Source organism: Triturus cristatus, chromosome 10 (assembly GCF_964204655.1).
Source record: "Triturus cristatus chromosome 10, aTriCri1.1, whole genome shotgun sequence".
In the NCBI taxonomy this organism is placed as follows: Eukaryota; Metazoa; Chordata; class Amphibia; order Caudata; family Salamandridae; genus Triturus; species Triturus cristatus.
In genome coordinates, this window is record NC_140593.1 from 306,863,093 (window position 1) to 306,884,139 (window position 21,047).

Here is a 21,047-nt window from a genome sequence, read left to right on the forward strand (position 1 = left end):
CGGCGACGAACCGGCTTCCAGGGACCGAATGTGGCGTATGATGTCCTGCTTGTCCCTCGATGATCGACTAGCAGCAGGAGAGGGAGATTGCCCCGCCCGGCGCACCCTGGACCAGCTAGGCTTGAGCGAGGCGCGAGGCCCCGCGGCACCGCGCACCGGACTGGCCGGAGGGGAGTCCGGGATCTGAAGCAGCTGCGCGGCCTCCCTGTAGGACCGCAGCACCCGTCGTCTGGACTCCCAGTGGAAGATAAGGGCGAAGGGATGTCCCCACTGATAGCGAATGTTGAGGTCTCGCAGCTTGTCCGTAACCGGCCGGAAGGCCCACCGGCGCGTCGTGGGGGCCAGGTCCTGAAACAGCTGGATCGTAGCCCCATTGTATTTGATATCTGTCCTGTCCCTGGTTGCCTTGATAATAGCCTCCTTTTCGACAAAGAAGTGGACCCGCGTCAGGATGTCGGGAACTAGGCCTGGTCTCCCGGGCGGTCCAGAGACTCGGTGGGCCCTATCCAAAGTCGGCGGAGAGGCATCATCATCCCCCCGGAGTTCATGCAGAAGGTCCGCCACAAATGTCATGATATCCGCTCCAATCGGGACGCCCCGAATGCGAATGTTGTTGCGGCGCCCCCTATTTTCCAAATCTTCCTGCCTGATCTGTAGCTCGACATTCTGCTCCTCCAGGGCCGCTATCCTCTGCCACAAGCGCTCCTGGTCCTCCGTGCGAGCGTCCAGGGTCTTCTCCATGTCATCGACCCTGTCCCCGAGCTCTCCCACGTCTCTCCGGAGCTCCTTGACGCAGGCCTGAACCTCCGTGCGCAGCGAGCCGATTTCAGTCTTGAGGTCCTGCATGAAGAGCGCCATAAAGGACTGCGTCACTGGCTCCGCCGACCCTCCAGCCCCTAGCGCCTGCGAGCCCAACGGCGCCCCTCCAGGCTTATTCCAAAGGTCCTTCACTGTGGCATCTTTCGTGGGCGCCGATGAGTCTTTTCCCGGCTTGGTGCGCGTCATTATGCAGGCGTACGCCGCCTCCACAGGGGGACCCCGGCCGCAGATCAGGCAGGCCACTCGGGGCCACCGGAGGGCCAGCCAGCGTCGAAGGGCGCACAAGCCAGGCCGCGTCGCGTCCAGCGTAGGGCTGTCCCACACTCCAGGCCGCAGGCCCGGTCACAGCGCCGCAGCGCAGGCGTTCCAGGTGCAGCAGTGGACCAGGGTCCCGCGGTCCACACCGATACGGTCCGCCCTCAGGGCACGGATGCCTCCAGTCCCCGAGCTCGCCAGGCTCCGACCCGGGGCCTCCCCCACTCTCTCAGGCAGCGAACAGCACAGCTTCAGTAGTACAGAGGGGCGCGCCGTCCCCGCAGCGGTCCTCCCGCGCCTCCAGGGAGTTCCGACGTACCCCCACAGTGTGCCCACTCGGTCCGGTCGGAAGGCAGGGCAGGCTCAACAACCACGCAGGGGTGCCCGACGGCCAAACAGTCCCGCCGTCTCAAGTCCCGCTAGCGCCTCACCACTCAGCCCCTCCCCTCTCTAATGTCCAGCAGGGGAGGAGAGCCAGCAGCCGGGGATACCTCCAGCACCCCGTGTATCCCCCGGGACTCCTCTAACTCCGGGCAAAGGCACACCCCGTCCAACAGGCCTGAAACACGGTCAGGGGTCAGCAGTCACCAGTCCGGCGCTCGGGCACACGGCCACCACTCGCGAGGATCGACCAGCCAGGCCGCCCCCGGTCCGGGGCTCCAGTTCAGGGCCGCAGTGAGATCCCTCGCACCAGACCTCCAGGCGCTTCCACCGCAGCCGCCGCCACCACGAAGACGGCACTCCCAGGGGCACTACAGCGCTCAGGCCCACCTCCGCCAGGGCTCCTCCCGCCACCTCAGGCTTTCCTCCCCCTCCGGTGTCCGGGCGAACCGCCACGCGGGCCGATGCCTCCCGCCGACCTCCTCACCTCAGGCGAAGTCGTCCAGCACTCGACTGCAGGGGCCGCAGCGTCGGAGGCACAGGGTCACAAAATGGCGGACCCGCCTACCGGAGCAGTCTTCCCAGCGCCTCCTCCTCCAGCCGGTACCTGGGAGCCCCGGCCCCCGCTCCCAGACGCCTCCGATCACTCCCAGGATGGCCAGACAGCTCCTCCAGCAGGCTCGGGCACCCGGGCAGTCCGCGGGAACTCTCACCGCTCCCCAGCGCGGAGCGCCCAAGATGGCGGCCGTCTCCTCCGCACCCGGGATCTCTCCTCTGTCCGGCCTCCGGCGCCTCCAGCTGCACTCCTCGGGCCCGCCACGATATCCGGCGGCAGCCCACTCCGGTCCGCCGACCTCTCGCACCCAGGAGAGACCGTATACCGGCCGTCAAAGTGCCGTGGGATGCTCGTTTACCCAGCGGCAGCCCGGAGCTCCAACAGCCCACGTCTTACTCCATGCTCGGCTTGGCCACGCCCCCGCCCTACTGTCTTTAAAGCACTCGAGTGCCGACTACCTTTCTGCCATACAGGCCAGAGCAATCGAAGGGTATGTCCATAATGAATGTCTGGACATCTCCCAAGAAGCCAATTGACCTTAGCCAGTAGTAGCGGCGGAGAGTCACTGAAGCAATTGCTCTACCCAGCAAGTCTGCGGTGTCCAGTTTTCAACATACCATGAACTTAGCTGCATCCCTGCCATTTGCAATAACCTGGGTCAGGATAGTTCGGGCCTCCTCTGAGACCACGGGCAGCACTTGCGCATACGAGTCCCACACTCTCTGGGTATACCAGCCCAAGCCCAAGAGGCATGCAGTGTTCACTGACCAGTGCAAGGCTGGAGGAAGAGAAAATTCTCTTGCCAAAAGGTGTCCACCCTCTTGGATTCCCTATCTAGTGGCATGATAGGGAACGCACCAGTGTTAACCTTGGATGTTGAGGTCTCCATGATCATGGCTCAGGGATGGGATGTTGGGTGAGAAAAGCTGGATTCTCAGGAGCAGTGTGGTGGGTGATCGTTCTCTGCACACGAGCCCCAGTGCAGGGCTTGTCCCAGGGAAGGACATCAGTGAAGGCTTGATTGAACGGGGGGAGAGGCCTTGACTGCCACAGGGGGCAGCATAAGGTCAGGGGCCTTAATTGCCCTCTACAACACCATGGCAAAGAAAGCCCCTTCTTCCATAGCCACTAGGAAAAGAGACCAAGCCAGTGTCTGGCGAGGTGTCCAGACCACTGGCACATACTAGTTATCCCCTGTCAAAGAATCCTCAAGGATGTCAGGGTAACCATAAAGACCCTCAGATTCACCGCAAGCATATTCCTCACAGACCCGTCACAAAACGAAGGCAATGTCTTCGACCTAAAGGGTCTTCGTCCGTTCGGCACCTGAGTCCACGTCAGACTACGCCAGTCTGGCTTGGTATCAGAGCAGGGAATAATAATGGGGTCAGTATATCTAAAGGGCATCGGCGGTGCCGGGAACAGTGCCACTGAACCGGACTTCAGTGAAGGTCATGGATTAACGACGAGACGGCTCGAAAGGGCCAAGCTAGTGCAGAGGGTGAGCTAGGGGAAACAAAATCCACTTGTGCACCTTCCGAGCCCACCCATGTGGCTGGAAAGCTCTAGAGAAGGGCCAGCTCTCCCAAAGAGGAGGTGCATAGCCTCCCAGAATTACTTCTCTCCACCTCTATGAAATTCTGGAAGGTGAATAGTGAACCTAGGCTCCACAGGGAAAGTGTGGGAGCAGGGCCTAGAGTGGTGTTGTCATTCCCGTGACTGGACTGGTGTGGTGAAGTCCAAGAATGGTTTGACTTCTTCGTCTCTTTCTTGTGGGACTTGCGCGCCGAAGATTTTGACCTTGATGACAACCAACAGGAACTCCAAGAGCGATTCTGGGACATCCCATGCAACTTGGACATGGAGTAGTGCGGAGTTGTCTGGTGCTGAGCAATACTAAGAGATTCAACGCATGCTCCCAGACTGCTTTGGGGTCATCACACAGCAGTAAGGGCAGGCCTTGGAGTCATGGTCTGGTTCCAGGTACCATGAGCCAAGCAGGTGGGGGGCTGTAATAGACATCTGCCTGTGTCAGACTCCACAGGGAATAAAATCCGTAGGTGTCTTAGGGTATGTCTTTATGGCACACTCTGGGTGAATTGCTTGAAAAAAATGGATGTCAAAAGACGAAAATAACAGTCAAAAGATGACTGAGGAAGCTCTTCCGGATCTGCACTGATGGTGCGGAGAGAAAAGAGGTGATATCAGTGTGCTGTGGTAGTCCCTATTTAGGCAACGCACACGTCACATCCGCCGTGGACGCCACCGATGTGGAGCCGATTGGCACCACATACTGGTGCTCAGAGGTACTGTTCAAGATTTTCTAAGGTAAGCAATCTGCAGTTAGAAGTCTCTATCAGATGCTACATAACATAGTGATAAGAGTATGAAGCTCTAAGCTCTGCTATTGTGGGCTGGCTACTACTGAAAAGGTAATAAAGTCAATACATTAAGTAAAAGGAAAAAAAACACTTTGAAATACTAGAATAACGTTTGGAGTCTTATCATGTCCCGACAAAAAATCCAAGGCCATACGTATAATGTACTTTACCATATAAACAGAATGGGGCAAAAAAACCTTTGATGCATCAGGCCAGAAGACCTCCTTATTCTCCCGGTTACTTCCAATTGTAACCACTTTTTCTACATGGTAATAAACCTCTAATATAAAAGTTTTTTTTTAAAAAGACCTGAGGCCTGCCTTATGTACAAAAACTATTTAATGGCACAATATGAGAAGCACAACAGAACAAGATAAGCAAACATTACTAGGCACTGGACTGATTATACAGCCTGTGCTACCAACAATTCGTCCTCTTGTTTCGCCTCATGTATTTCAGTATGCTGGTCTATTTACAGAATACTTTTCTTTTTGCTACCCTACATCTTTTTTTATGAATGAGTACTGACTGTTTCAAATTATTACTTCTTAAACGATTTTGTCGTTACCCTCTTACCTTTATAATGATTGAATATATTCTTTTGCATGTATATTTGCCTTTTATTTCTAGCTTTGCCATTTGTTTGGGGCATTTCCTTTACCCACTGACATCAGAAGTGCCTCCTTGTTCTCTAGCACCAAATGACATGTCGCACAGCACCCTTGACCCCAGTACTAGCTGGGCATTGTATGTGGTTGTGGCATAGCAGATACTGGGCACATGGTGAGACTTTCAGCCATTACTTGTACACATTAATCCCCATCTTTGTGCTTAGCAATTGCTGGGCAAACGACGTGCCCTTCGGCCTTGCAATGTGCCCAGTTTTTCTATCCCTTTCTCAATACTGGACAAGATTGAAAGCCATGCCCAGCAGGCGCATGCTTTTGGCCACACCCTGTACCATATCATCGGCCTCAGTGTCAACCAGGCATGGCAAGTTAATGTGTCAGCAGGCACATGGTCTAGCTTTTGGCCAGGTCCTCTACCATATCCTTCTGTCCCGGTGTCAACTAGGCATGACCGGTTAGTGTCTTCTGGACATTCCCCAAACCCACCGGAATTTGACCACATTTGGTGCCTTATACCCAGTTCCTGCAGGATCAAATTCAGGCCTGGGCAGAATAATTAGTTCCGCTGGTGGAATCAGAGGAATTCGGTAATTGAATTACTTTTAAATTCCACCGCTCTGCCGGCGGAATTAATCTGCAGAAACTATTTGCCTCTAAAAGGGAGAAGTCCCTCTATGTTTAAAAATCACTGCAGACTAAAGTTTCATCTGCAGTGTTTCTTTGAACCAAGATGGACTGCTCCCTCTCCGTTTAAAAATCACTACAGTGCACACCCCTCCGCACCCTTACATACTCTGCAGTATTTTCTACAGAGTATGTAAGGGTGCGGAGGGGCACCATAGAGTGATATGCAGTGGTTCCTAAAGTTTAAAATCAACTGCATACCTCTTGGCGGCAGCGCCCTTACATACTCTGCAGTAATTACTGCAAAGCATGTAAGGGCGCACCAGTGGAGTTTGGCTGCACAATTTTCTTAGCGCAATATGCATCCTCGCATCAATTTTTGGACACAAGGGTGCACTTTGTGCTAAGAAAATAGTGCCAAAAGTCCACTTCGCCCCATCGTGGATTTCTGAGACATCTCTCAGAATTTTTATGAAATTCCATGCAATCATATTCCCCCAATTCTGCCCACCCCTAATAATATTCTGCTGAAGATGCATGGCATCTTGCCAAACCACGTGTTATGAATGCTATTTTGAGTCAAGATAGGGGTTTTCTAAATTCTTATTTTTGGTATTCTTTAGTCTGGAAGCATTTGGATGGTTTGCAGTGAGTACAAAGCGTTGGCTCAGTGAATCTTTTCAATTTGGGGCCATTCGTAAAACAAATATACCTTCTAACTGTGTCCTGCACGTTTGCACAAATAAATGCAACATCTAAAAAGGTCAGACTATTGTGCTACAATCTGGATACTTAAAAATCCACTTTGAACACTTTTCAGTCCCATACCATTTGTAGGAGCATTTATATGTCCAATCACAAAATCAAATGGTGAAAATCAAAGGCACCTTGGGAAGGTCAGGAAAATGACTAAGAAAATAAAATTCACGGATGAAAAGTAGTTTTCTGAATATAAAATTAATGTAATCACTTTCTCCTCTGGCACTTATTTGTGCATTTCCCACATGCACTTGCTGCTGCAACAAAGCACTGTTCAAACTGCTTTATTCTACTTTACTTATTTGGTAATACAAAAACATGTTCCGTATTTCATTCTCGTAAGTATTTCTTTGAGGCATAAGAAAATGGAAAACAAGTAACTAAAACCTTGACAGTTATTGTTAAATATTTTTCTGTCTCTCCTTGTTTTCTACAAGTGCTCCGAAGTAGTAATAATGTCAACAACTGTGCATTGTACAAGCATGGTATAATATCGGCGCCACAATTGGTATGCAAATGGCTAGAACATGTACCCTGGTGGGATATTTTTGGCAGCATTTTGCACACACTGTAATGCAAAGAAGCGGCGAACAGGGCACATTAGGGAAAGCTGGGAAGAATAATTTGCTGTTGGATTGAAATACAACACGGTGAAAGAGAAACTGCTTTAAATCCGGGACACACAATATGAAAGGAAATAACAGTGCTAGACATACACCCTTCTTGTAAGAAAGGCACCCGTTAACAGAGGTTAACCTTCCACTCTCTGGACCCATCACATTTGTCCTGGTGAATTTTGAAAAGGTCTCCGATTCGTTGAATTGGGACTCTCACTGTTATGTTCTAAAAAAACACGAATTTCAGTCCTCGTTTCCCCAGTTGCACTAATATCCAGTATGCTTACCCTTGTGCCCATAACAGATCAAAGTTACCCTTTGCCATTGAGCAGACCACCTACCCAAGTCAAACATGTCAGGCAGAGATGTATGCAATTCTTTGTGCCTCGGTTCTAGGGGAGCTTGGGGAAATCCACATATGTTCCCATTCATGGTGAAAACTATCATCTGGCTTGTCTGGCAGACGAAGCTACACACTCTGACTATTTTAACACCTGTGTCCTTATAAGTCAGGATGCTCATTGGTGTTAAGACCATCAAACAGTCCCCCTGGTGGACCAGGTGAGAGAAGTTATGTAGTGCTGGGACATGCTTACACTCGCCATTATTAGGATAACCGCTCTGATTAAGATGATTTGGCTGAACTAATGCACGCTACAAAATTATTACTACGAGATCTCACTGGGTTTCTTAACAGGGCTGCATGCCCATAGCCACACTTTTTTGGAGGCTGATATCCTGCCAACAGTATCCTTTCATAAAAGCATGCGAGGAGTTGCGAGTGGCAAACTCCCAGCTTTATGTAGTACTGGCTTCCAAGAGCATCATCATCTACGAGTGGCTCATTAGAGACACAGGCGACTTAGTCCACAGACTCAGGGAACTCTAGCTAGTGTTCCGGCTGTACAGCTTAGCTATTCTGTGCTTGCTTTCCTCTGCCACTTGGTAACTCTGGGCTGCTGGCAAAGGAATCCGACTCTACAAAACTCATAATCCTCATTTGGCCAGTCACCGGACAATTCGGGCTTCAAAAATAACTCGTAATGAGCCCTAGTTAGAATCTCTAGGTGTTCGAAAACGTAGTGAGGTGACACAATAGATATGCCTGCTTATCCATTCCCTGACTTTCCAAGATTCTGTGCAGCGAAAGTGTTCTATGAAAAGAATTTGCGGCCACAGTTCTCATGGTGATGCCATTTCATGATAATATTCTGGATAATGTAGACTCCCTACAGAGCCTTGTGCTTTATTTTATTGGTACAGGCACGGTCTGTTGTCAGAATGTGCTTTCATTAAGAAAATTACACAACTAGTTGCTTCTATTAATTTACTAAATGTAGCCTCACTGTGCAACCATTCTTCCCAATGCTGCTTTCACAGTTTCAGATAAGCTGGAGTGGGGCAACAATGACACGGTCTCTGTGCGTACCTTCTGGACAGAGAAAGTACATTCACTTCCATAGCTACAAAGTTTCAGATTGCTATGTGTGACATATTCATAATTTCACTGTAATTAGAGTGACATTTTCTCGCAAGCAAAACAAAGCAATGAAGATGAGGGAAAAATATAAATATCACAAATTGCACCCATTTGAGCAACAAGACACTCTAAGAAGATCTTAAAACTGCTGCAAAGCACCAGGAATGGAAGTGCACTAACCTAGTGCCCTTGTAACCTGATCGTACAGGTAAACAAGTCTATTAATTATAGTCAGTCAGCAAACACGCGCTGCCGCATCAGGAGAGTGATGCTTAGACACACATAGGTCACAGCCAGGCTGTTGGACGAGCTAGGAAAGGAGCTGACCCCCACCCAGGTAACGAACGCGAGCTGTACCAATAAAAGAAACGAAACCATGCGCTCTAGCCACCGAACCAGAGCTGATTCGTCTCCCCGCCCCAATGGTAATAAAGCACCAACTGCTATCAATATCTACAAGCACATTAAATCCTAGCCCTGTTCTCGGAATTATCCTTTTTTGAAGTTTAAATTTCAAGTTTATTCAGCAAAAATCAATATAGTACAAGGGAAAAATACTAGAAGTACGAAAAAATACAAAAGTAATAATATATACCAATAAGCATTCAAATAAGAAGGGAAAAGGGAAGGTAGAGGGGGTGAGGAACAAGGGAAAGAAAATATATATACTATAATAACCTGAACAGTACTATGATATATAATAAATAATAATACATGAAATTGATTTTGTATGCATAAGAACATTATTAATACTCATTGAGTTACAACTGGAAAAAATGTTGAAGGGAATATTAATGAGAGGTCATTTAGAACTAGCAAAAGACAACAAATGTATCATGGGGGCTTTCGAACTTCATCGGAGGTTTGGACCAATGGAGCATTATGCAAGGCAATATAAGAAAAGTATGTGGACATAGGAGGCCATAAGAGGGCTCTTTTAATGGACACAGAAATAGGGGTAATATAATTGGTATCAAGTCTGTGATGAAAACAGACTGCATTCCACCAGGCTCTAAAAGTGATTCTGTGAGCTTGTTTCCAGTTAGAAGTTATTAAATGAAAAGCTATTGCCAATAACAAATCCACCAGCTTAAATTTAGAATGAGATTGGGGCCAATGTGGTGATAGAGAGCCTAGAAAGATATTAGACGGGGAGAAGGGATTATTTGTTTTAAACATTTTGCTAATTTGACACCAAACTGATTGCCAAAAACGATATACAGGGGGACAATCAAAAAGCATATATGTTGTAAATCTGCATTTGAGCAAGGGCAAGACCAAAAAGTAGGAGTAGAATTTGTGGTAAAGGAGGCTATTTTTGCGAGAGTAAATAAAAGACGTTGGTAAACAAAGTAAAGGGTTTGAGTTGTGTTAGCAGCTCTGGACGTTTTATGAATTTTAAGCCATAACTTATCCCAAAAGGGGATTTTCAACATTCCAGAAGATCCCTCTCCCAGGCCAATTCAACCTTAGTTTTGTTCCTGTCAGAGGAGAAAGACAAGCAAGTGTATATATAGAGGAAGCAGAGGAAGAGCTAGATAATAAGGGGTAGAGCAGAGAGCAACTGGTGGAGGGGGAATCCGTGGACGGTAAGGAACCAAGATACTGAAGGAGTGAAGGATACAGAAGATCATATTGAGCTTTACAGGAACCTGGTAAAGAAAATTTTGCTTGAAGATCAGAAAAGGGTAATAATTGAGAAATCCAAAAGTAGTCCTTTATTTCTCCAAGTTTTCCAATAAATGGTGCGATTATTAATACGTAGTAGATTGTTATGCCAAATGGGCTGTTGATCTAGTGAAGAAAACAAAGGATATGAGGAAGGTATTAGTGGAGCAAGAGTTTTACGAGTAACTGGAGTTCTAAAAGATGAAATATTATTTGTAAAGACGAGAGACTCCTCGAACTTAAAAGGTGATATAAAGTAGTTTTCTATAGTCACCCAAATGGGAGGAGAAACAGGTTGATTAAGAGAAAGCCAACGGGAAGATTGTTTTAAAGAGAAGGCATAATGATATTTTTTTAAATCAGGAAATTTAAGACGGCCAGAAGTTTTGTTCGCTTTCAGAAGAGAGAGGGCTATTCGAGGAGGTTTGTTTTTCCAAATAAATTTCATCAGAAGAGAATCTATTTTTTTTAAATAAAATCCAGGAATATGTACAGGAATCATAGAAATAATATATAAAACTATAGGAGAAAGCATCATCTTAATGGAATCTAAACGACCCCACCAAGAAAGAAAAAGTGGATGCCAGCGATCAATAGAATCAAATAAAGATTTAATTATATGATCGAAATTGAGTTTTAGCGTTTCCAAAATGTTAGAGGAAAACCACAGGCCTAGGTATTTTATCTTGGAAGTTTGCCAAGAAAAACCAGTAGAAATGAAATCTTGTTTGAGACAGAGCACATTTAAAGGGAAGAACTTCACATTTGTCTGAGTTGAGCCGATATCCAGATAACTGAGAGAATATATCAACCTGTGCCATAAAAGAAGGAATTGATGTAGAAGGATTAGAACAATATAAAAGAATGTCATCTGCGTAGACCGACATCTTAACATGGGAGGTATCAAGTTGAAAACCAGTGATCTGAACATCCTGCCGAATTCTAGCTAAGAAAGGTTCTAAAGCAATTATAAATAATAATGGAGAGAGAGGACATCCTTGACTTACTCCTCGGAGAAGAGGAAAATATTCCGAAACTTTACCATTAACAAAGATGGAAGCTTTGGGACCAGAATATAGTAATGAACTAAGGGATATTAATTTAGGAGGGAACCGTATCCATTGAAGAGCTTGAAACATAAAATCCCAACCAATCCTATCAAACGCTTTCTCAGCATCTAAAGCAATAGCTGCAATAGGATAGTCAAGAGAGGAAGCTTTACTAAGGATGTTAAAAAAGACTCTGGAATTATCAGAAGCAAGACGACCTTTTACAAAACCTGATTGTTCGGGGCCAATTAGATTAGGTAAAATGGGATCAATGCGAAGGGCAAGAATTTTTGCAAATATCTTATAATCAAGGTTGACTAGGGAAATTGGGCGGTAATTTTTACAAGGCGATGGGTCTTTGTTGTCTTTGGGAATTAAACAAATCATGGCCTCCTGAAAGGTACCAGAAGAGGCGCCAGCTGTAATAAATGAATTGAAAAGCGACAGAAGATGTGGAACAAGAAGATGAGCAAATTGCACGTAAAATTCAACAGTAAATCCATCTGAACCGGGAGCTTTCCCTCTTTTTAAAACTGAGAATGCATGAGATATTTCGGAAAGAGTGATAACTACTTCTAATGAAGAAAAGTCAGTATAATGAGGCGAAGAAAATTCAATAGACTGAAAATAAGTAGATAAATTGATTGAAGATGGTTGTTGTTCGGGAGTATATAAGGTTTTGTAAAAAGAAACAAACTTGTTTAAAATATCGTTATCTTTAAATAAAGAGATACCAACATTATTTCGTATGGACTCTATCTTAGTCCGATCACGTCGTATTTTCAAATAATTTGCCGGCAGCTTCCCCATTTTATTTTGACCTCCATAATAACGAGCACTGCTTTTTAAGAGATATGAAGAAGCGGATTCTGTGAAAGATTTATTAAATTTAAATTTCGTGTCAATGAGTTTCTTTAGTGATGATTCGGAGTATAACTGATAATAAGAGTACTCAAGTTGTTTAATCTCAGCAAGCATTTGGTCGGATTTTGCCTGAAAAGATTTCTTCTTACGAGAAACAAAACTTATAATAAAACCCCTGGCGGTTGCTTTAAAGGAGTCCCAAACCATAACTGGAGAGGAATTCGGAACAGAGTTGAAGGAAAAGAATTCAGAAGCAAAAGAAGTGAATTGGCTTGTAAAGTTGGGATCAGATAATAAATTCTTGTTAAAACGCCATCTACGTGCATGTGGGGTAAAGGGTAACAAATCAAAATGCACAAAAACTGGGGCATGATCCGTAATTAAGATGGATCCAATTTCGGAATGAGAGACTTGCTGAGAGAGGGATTTACTAAAAAAAAGAGGTAATCTATTCTGGATTGTGAATGATGAGAGGGAGAGTAAAAGCTATATTCTCGAGTGGCGGGGTTACAAAGCCTCCAAATGTCGACTAGAGCTTTACGCCGTATAGTGGAAATAAATTGGGAATGCATCTTGGTATTAGAAAACTTAAGAGAAGAATGTCTGTCCAATATGGGGTCAAGCACTTGATTACAATCGCCTCCAAAAATAATATACTCATCATGTAGCAAAAGAAGTTTCTCAGATATACGAGTCCAAAAAGAATTATCAACAGTAACTGGTGCATAGGTGTTAAAGAGTACTAAAGGTATTTGATTTATGAGGAGCTTGACTATTATCCAACAACCCTCCAAATCACACTCTTGGTGAATAACTGAAGTTTGATCTTTTTTATGACATAAAATAGAGACCCCATTTTTCTTCCCTGGAGCCTGGGAAGAGAAAACATTACCTACCCAACCTCGTATCAATTTAGATGCTTCAGTATCAGATAAATGTGTCTCTTGAATTAGAGCAATGTCAGCATTTAATTTAGATAAATGGGTTAATACCCGTTGTCTTTTTATAGGATTATTTATTCCCTTAACGTTCCATGTAACAACTCTAAATGGAATCGGTCAAAATGAACTTGAACAATTATCATGTAAACAATAAGGAAACTAAGCACAGTACTAAATAACTGGTAAAAAATAGAATAGAAAAATAACCAGTTAGAATAACGTCGAACAATTATCATGTAAACAATAATAAAAAAGCTAAATGCATTACTGAGAAAATGATGAAGGTAAAAAGAACAGGAGATTAAGTAAGGAATCAATATTAGAAAAAGAAGAGAGGTAAGAATGATAAGATTGTTATCAAAAATAAAAAGAAAGAAGAAATAAGAAGAAAGAGAAAAAGGATAAGAAAGGAAAAAGGAGGGAAAGAAGGAAGAACAAAGAAGGAGAAAACATGGAACAGGAATACAAAACAACATCAGACGATATTTGATTATAAATGAAAATGTCAAAAAGACATACCACAAAAAGAAAATGAGAGTGGGGATGGAGGAGCCACATAAGGGAGGTAGAACACTGAACGGAGGACTCCAAGAGGGTGCAGCAAAGGGAGAATCAGCCTCCGGGCATGATACGAAGAGGTCATGAATCAAAAGGATCGCAGAACCGCACCTGGGAGAAGGAAAGGAACAAAAAACATTAGGAGGGTATCTCAGGACATAACAGAATACATCCGGAAGGAAGGTATAAAACAAACAACAGCAGACAGACTTTAATTAAGACAGTAACATTAATTATTGTCGAGAGGAGTCCATGGAGTCATCTCTGCAGGAGTTGAGGAAGCGTTGAAGGAGCGCAGGATCTTCATAATTTGTTGTTTTAATATTGTAAGTCACTTTGAAGATACAAGGATGAAACAGTCCATAACGAGCATTCAGGGTACGAAGAGCAGGTCTCATGTCCAAAAATTGTTTGCGCTGATCCGCAGTAGCTTTAGCGTAATCTTGAGCAAAGAAAAAAGAGTGGAACCATTCCAAGTAATTTTCCCCTTCTGTTTGGCAGCTTGAAGGACTTTAATCAGATCCGTATATTCCAAAAAATACAGGATAACACCCCTAGGTTTCACTGGAGAAGATGAGAAGTTGGCAGAACGAGAGAGTTGACCTAGACGATGCGCTAGTTGAATATTCAATGGAGGAGAGCTTGGGAGACCAAGAAGTGTTGGCAGAAAGGATTGGAAGAAAGATATGGGGTTGGTGCCTTCAAGATTTTCCGCAAGACCATAAATGCGTAGATTATTGCGTCTATTACGATTTTCCAAATTCTCAATTTGTTGCTTGAGAGACTGTATTTCTCTATGCATTCCTGGAACCTGGTCAGAGATCGCTTGCACTGAAGACACCTTCTCGAGGTCTGCCACTTGCTGCTCAGTATGAGACCAATTATCTTCAAGGCGAGCATTTGTTTCAGCCATATATGGTTTGAGCGAGCGTATTTCTTCAAGAAGAAGCTCCATGGAGAGAGAAGAAGATGCGTTGGTAGGAGAAGGAGGGTTCGCCATCACTCGTTTTCCCGGTGTGGAAGGTATTTTAGATTTAGGTTTAGAGCCTGTCCGAGAAGAACTAGGAGATGAGCTTTCCATTCTAATAGAGTCATTAATTGTGTCAGTAATGCTGCCCTGTAACACACTAAAAGGGTTGTTGACCTCTAAAGGTACACAGCTGGCGTTATTTTGCTGCACGTTACTGCGATTAGAGCGAGCTATTCTGCGCAAAAATAGAAGAAAAAAATACTGGTGCTCACAAGACACTAAAATGGTGCCTCAAATAGTACTGAAAAAAGTTCAGAAATGAAAAATCAATAATGTGTGTGAAATGCACAAATTCATCCATATATGCTCAGTGGCTGAGATAGAGAAGCAGCACAGTCATTGAAATTCCAATGGCATACTGGAAAGATAGAAGCCACAGAGCTAAAATGGCGTCCGGGGAAACGAAGATTAATGCTGAGGAGATATGAGAGGACTGTCCATGGGAGACATAACCAGCCAGCTTGCCATAAAAATTCGAAGGAGCAGAACACAAAATGAAATATTCTCTTAAAAAAACCTAAAAAACGCTGTAAATCTTCTTTTGGGTAGGGTGAACAAACATATTAATATCACGGGATGTGTAGTGAGCGACGAGCGTTGGAATGCACAAAATGGCGGCCACACTATCTGCGAGTCACGGCCGATAAAGAATGTCAGTCAAAGCATTGTGTGCGCTCACCCCGCGGTTCCGTAATGCCCTCGGTCCATGTAGGAAGACTTCCGCCGCTTAAAGATGCGGTCCCGAGATAGAATGAAGTGCGTTGGGCGCCCGGAGGATCCCCGTCGCTCTACGCTCTCCCGGAGCCTCCAAGAGCGGCGGCCATTCCCTCCGGCGCCTAAGCCACGCCCCCTCCTCGGAATCATCCTAACCCACTGTATGCCAGTTTTAATGCTATCCTGTACCCCCTTCTACCTGAAAAAGAATTTAGTGCATCTCTTGAATTCTCTCTTGGCCCAATTTCTTCCTTTGACTGTTTAGAGCAGACGTGACTAACTGAAATAGTCACTTTGTACTAGTTCCGTCTTCTAGCAATTATATGGGAGTGACAGGGCTACTCTGGTCGTCTAGAGCATGTGAATGCTGGAAGCGGGGCTATTGTACCACTGTTCTTGATGTCTGAAGTTGGTGCTGCAGAGCTGAGCGCATAATTATCTAATACCTCAGGTTAAGAAATTAGGATAGTGCCCACTAAACTGGCACCTGCAGGGAGTTCCTACTGTATGTCACGTGCCTGCTTTTTATTTCATACTCAGCAGCATTAGATGTGCAAGAAGATACTGTTAACTCATGATAAGCCACTTGGCAACTGTGTTAGTTGCCATCTAGAAAGACACCAAGTCATATCACACATACCACTCAGATGCCAAGTAAAACTGATCGTGGAAGTCTCTAATGTGCTGTGAACCCAGAGTTTTCTGTAGTGAAAGCTGGGTGCACATCTGCTCATAAGGCACGACTGCTCTTTGGCAAACACAGTATGATGTATAAGTGACCATCTTATATAAAGGTATGTTGGTACTGGTACGTCATCTGACTAACTTGGATTGAGTCTTCTCAAAACCCAGCAATGTGACTAGCCACAGAGGAAACACTTCAGGCTCACAAGAACAAGAGTTGAGCACCTATGAAAACATGGAGTCCGCAGAGCACCCAGCCTTTCCAAGATAACGAAATGCGAAGGGGTTGCATGCAGATAGATATATTCCCCCTCAAACTGAACACTCACCAGGCAGGCTAGTTTAGCAGGGTAAACCCTAATAAAAATCATTATACCAAGCTGTGCGGTCCGCCCTGGTAAGCAAGCCACTACCTGCCCAGCGCCACTGCAGCACCAGATCACACCAGCCGCAGCCTGTCTGTGTCTCAGAGCCAGGCTCTGGCTTAGTAACGCGCTGGCTCTGCGGTACGCTGAAAGTAAAGATGATGTTGGACCAGAGCCCTGGAAAGAGTTTAGTGCGACTTACAAATGCTGAAAATTAGTACAGTGAGCAGACAGACTCACTGCAGTGGGGCAGCTCAGAATTAATCTGATGAGATCATGACTGCAGGGCGCTCAAACTCTTAAACACATTTTGTATTAAAAGGAGCAATTTAGCAATGATACATCACTCCAGGCTAGGCACTTACTTATCTTTGCAGCAGTGAGAGCAGAAATTTGGGCCAGTACAGGCCTGCCTGGTGGCTGTACCCCGCAATGTCGGCTTGGACTCCCGGCCTGCTGCACAGTGTGGTGTTACGTTGTGGCAGAGAAGCAGCTAGTCCTCAAGCATCCAGGGAGCAGCACACACCGCGGCTGCCACTCCAGTAAATGGTGCATTAGCAGCCAGCACTCTGGCTTGCCAGCTAGGGAGGCGCTATAATGCAAGACTTGGCATTTCAGTGAGTAGATGCAGACCATCACAGTGCAGTTCCAGATGGCAGAAGTAAGGTACGAAGTGGCATTATAAAAAAAGGTTTACTCTGGGGTAATGCAAACAGGCCATTCATTGTAAATGGAAGCCCCATATGTTAGATATTTAGATTTATAACAATGTTGCAGTCCATCGAGGAGTATATTAACCATCCGAAGGCTCTCCTTGTGCATCCACGTGCCTCTATACGTTCAAGGAACTCCTACTTGCAATATACTTATAAAGTAGGCAGTACTTTATCCCATAAAACTGGCACTAAGCAAAATCTCTTTAAACAAAAAAAAATAATAATAATAATGGAAGAATAGAGGAGCTAATGCTTGAATATATTTCAATAAGGAGCCGATCGAGATTTGAAGTCTATACTCTTTCGGAATTTCTTTTTTTAAAACAAGCAGGATTGTTATAACAAAAACTGAGCACAAGCAGATCTAAACAAGCCTCTCAAAAGAAATGCAAACAATATTGCAAGTTAGCACAACATAATATTTAAATAAAAAAATAAAAAATAAAAAACAGTGGAGGCAGCATGAATAGTGACTTCTGCTATTTCTGATGCATTCCTAACGTTATGAAATATAGAGACCAGTCATCTAACCAGTAATTCACAATATTTACACATTTAAAATATCAACCAATAAATTTAAAACTTGTAGCTGGCCTGGACTAAATGGATTCAAATAAAATATTGGACTAACCTACTCAAAAACAAGCCGTGTACACTGACTTTCTCAAGGTGGTTTACTTAGCAGTTGACTGAGTCAACAGATGGGCTTATTTCCTTGACTGCTGGGTACACAGGCTTCACTGTGGACTTTATTTGCTGCAGGGCTGCTGGATACTCCAGGGATGTCAGACTTTGATTTGCACTGTCACATTGTAAAGCATGCCCTTGACTGGTCAAGTACAGAATGCCGAGATGAACACAACTTAATCATTTAAGCCCAGTTATTCAGATGTATATGTGTAGTAATGATGAGGTAACTGAAGTGTTGCTTCAACTTATTTATTCAGTCTTACTTGTAAGTTGGTAAATCCATGTACAGCAGCCCCACCAGGAGTCGCCTGCCTGCTGCTCAGCCCATACTCTGTCACTCTTCACCTCACAGGCACCCAAACATTTCATTCATCATCACCACTCCAACATTCCAAGCAGCACATTCACACTGGCTGAGCAGCTAGGGCAAAAGCAACAGGGGAGAAGCATAAATGCATATACAAGATACTACATATCCTCCCCCTTTATGTAACACAAAAAATAAAAATGCTAAATGGAATAAAGTATTGACAAGAAGAAACATGAAAATAGAAATTACATCATAATACACAAACGCCATATGGAATCAAGCATTAACCTGAAGAACCATAATGGAGAATTAAGAAAAATAAAGTTTGAAGGCGCATAAGTAAATATACAAGATATCCCACATCCTCCCCCTTCATAAATTTGATCAAATATAACAGAATAAATAGCATTTTCTTTAATACCTCACATTGCTAGACAGTAGACAAAGGAACAACCCTATCAGTCCCACATCAGCATACAAGATAATCACACAATCGCACCTATTATTACCACCAACCACACCAACTGGCCAGACGAGCATGAGAGGTAGCACAACACAGCACAAAAAGAGTGGGAACGACACACAAAAAAAACTGTAATAAGAATACTAATTCAAGGAAAACACGTAAAAACATAGTAGTGGGTGAAGTACACCCGAAAAATGTACCCCAAACAAGGGCAAGTAGTGTGACACATAACAAAAGCTGAAATTCACCCCCAACAAACATCCCTCATGTAAAGGAACATAGCTAACAATGAAGAAATGGGCGACTCCCACCCATACAGCCACTCCTCATGTAAGGGTAGCAAGCTAAACGTTTAGCACTGGGTGACTTGTGCACTGTCCAGTTATCCCTCATGTAAGGGTATGAAATGTGAACTGTAGTTATGGGACTTGCACCCATCTAGACATCCTTTGTGTAAGGGTTTGTAATGTAAAATGTAGAAATGGGGCTATAGCCCATATAGACCTCCCTTGTGTAAGGGTCTGTAATGTAAATTGTAGAAATGGGACTTTCACCTATTTCCTTCCCTCATGAAAGGGGGTGTAACGTCTAACTTCATTTGGGTGACTCCCACCCACTAGCCATCCCTCACGTAAGCAAACAAAGGAAATGGGCAATTCACACACATAGAACAATGCCATGTGTGAGAGATATAAAAAGTTCAATGTAGCAATGTCGCGTAAGATATAAAGAAAAAGGTCAGCATAACAAATGCAGCAATATATATGTGGCAAAACACAAACCGATGTAGTATAACATGTGAAAGAGTAGGCATTCCACCTATCAATAAGTTAACACTCTGAATTAAGCACACCAGAAAGAAATAACCATAAACCACCAAAATGCACCGTATGTAACTACCTGGGCATCCAACCAAATATCAGTTAGTAAAGAAACAGGGCAAACTTGCCATAAAAAAAAGACACAGGTGAGAAAACTCACCCACACTGCATGTAACGTAACGTAACTGACCAACACAAATTTACCAACACCCAATGCCAGCCAGAGTAAGAAAAACGGTGGAGCAGGATAAAACATTGGCTCTAACTCTTAGGCAGATGAAATTCATAAAGCATGGCAAATTAGAAATAAGCCAAATACATGTGATTACTTCACTAGATTCGCGTAACATGTAAAGTTGCACATTCAGAAACAAAATGTAAAATAAAAAATAATATACAAGAATATATATATATATATATATATATATATATATATATATCTCAGCACTCATACACAGGCAGTAAAACCATCATAACCAGAAAACACTAATTGCAAACATGTCCAAAACAGTAATTTTGAGACAACAATGAGCAATAGCTGGGCGGCGGAGCTTGCTCGGCTGGAAAATGGCCGCCATCTCTTAGAGCTCTGCCGCTATCCGGCAGGAATCCGTGCTTATACCTACTTTTTCTATGGGGGGATGTGCCTGAATTGACTCCCTGAAGCCTCATTCCTCCCGGGACCGCTCTTTGCTGTCCGCAGTCCCCTCCTGGATGGTGTTACGCCGCGGACCGGCGAACGAAGCATGGTGAGACCTGCTGCCTGCATTACTGGAGGTGGAGCTGGCCGGGTAGTGGTGTCCAGGCCGGGATCGCTGGGGCGGAAGTGGCTGCTGTCTCTTCGGTGCCTGCCGCTACTACCCTGTACCGCTGGTGCTTGGTGTGGCGCTGCCCCGGCGCAGAGGGGATCGAAACGCTGAGGCTGCTGTGGGGTCACCCAGCCCTGCTCCGAAGGCACCTGTGTCCCCTGCTGGTGTCTGCTCAGCGAAATCGGAGGCGGTGCTGTGGAGCCTAGGCCTAGCCTCCTTTCCTGTGGAGGTGGCCATCTTGAGCTGCGGTCTGGTGGAGACTCTGTGAGGGGAGGCATCTGCCGGTGTCAGCGGAGAGGTCCCCCCCCTGTTGTGGTTCTCTTGGGGTTTCCCCCCACCGGCTGTTTGCCCATTGCTCCGGATCTGGCCCGTGGCGTTCCTGACAGTGGGGTCTTGATCCCACGCGCTTGTTGACCTGGGCCGCCCGTGGAGTCTACCTGTTCCCCGGTGCCGGCTACTCTGACACACCATTGGAGCCTCCTGTTTTCGACTGGGTGGTGGCGTGGGCGGTTTGCTCTGGCGGGTGCCTTGTGGCTGGAGATCACGCTCCCGCGCCTTTGTGCTGCTCCGGTCCCCGAGTCGGTCCCTTCATGAAGACTGGTCTCGAGGATGGGTGTTGGGGTTCCTTTTCCCCTTGGCTGTGGGTACTGCGCCCGGTCCTCTGCTCTGGCCCTTGCCGCCGCCGCTGGGCTACTCGCAGCCTCGCTCTCCGCGTGGTTCCCCTGGTTGCCCGCGGAGCTTTCAACGATGGGGAAACCAGACAAGTCCCAACCCAAGCTCCACTTTGAGCAGCGCAAATCTCGTCGTAACGAGGAGGGGTGGATGGGGCGCCCCCCCGAGCTTGAGGCCCCCGTCGCCGAC

The 21,047-nt window shown here is 45.5% G+C and overlaps 1 protein-coding gene across 2 annotated transcripts in view; it reads right to left on the reverse strand.

The window, feature by feature from the left end:
* RPP38 (ribonuclease P/MRP subunit p38) overlaps window positions 1-21,047 on the reverse strand; it is a 69,489-nt gene that overhangs the window by 19,930 nt on the left and 28,512 nt on the right. The window contains exon 2 of one of the 2 annotated variants that reach the window (XM_085631267.1): window positions 13,543-13,692. The exons of the other annotated variant lie outside the window; for it this stretch is intronic. The gene's annotated coding sequence lies outside the window, so the exon portion shown is untranslated. The remainder of the gene's footprint in view (window positions 1-13,542; window positions 13,693-21,047) is intronic. 2 annotated transcript variants of the gene reach the window in all.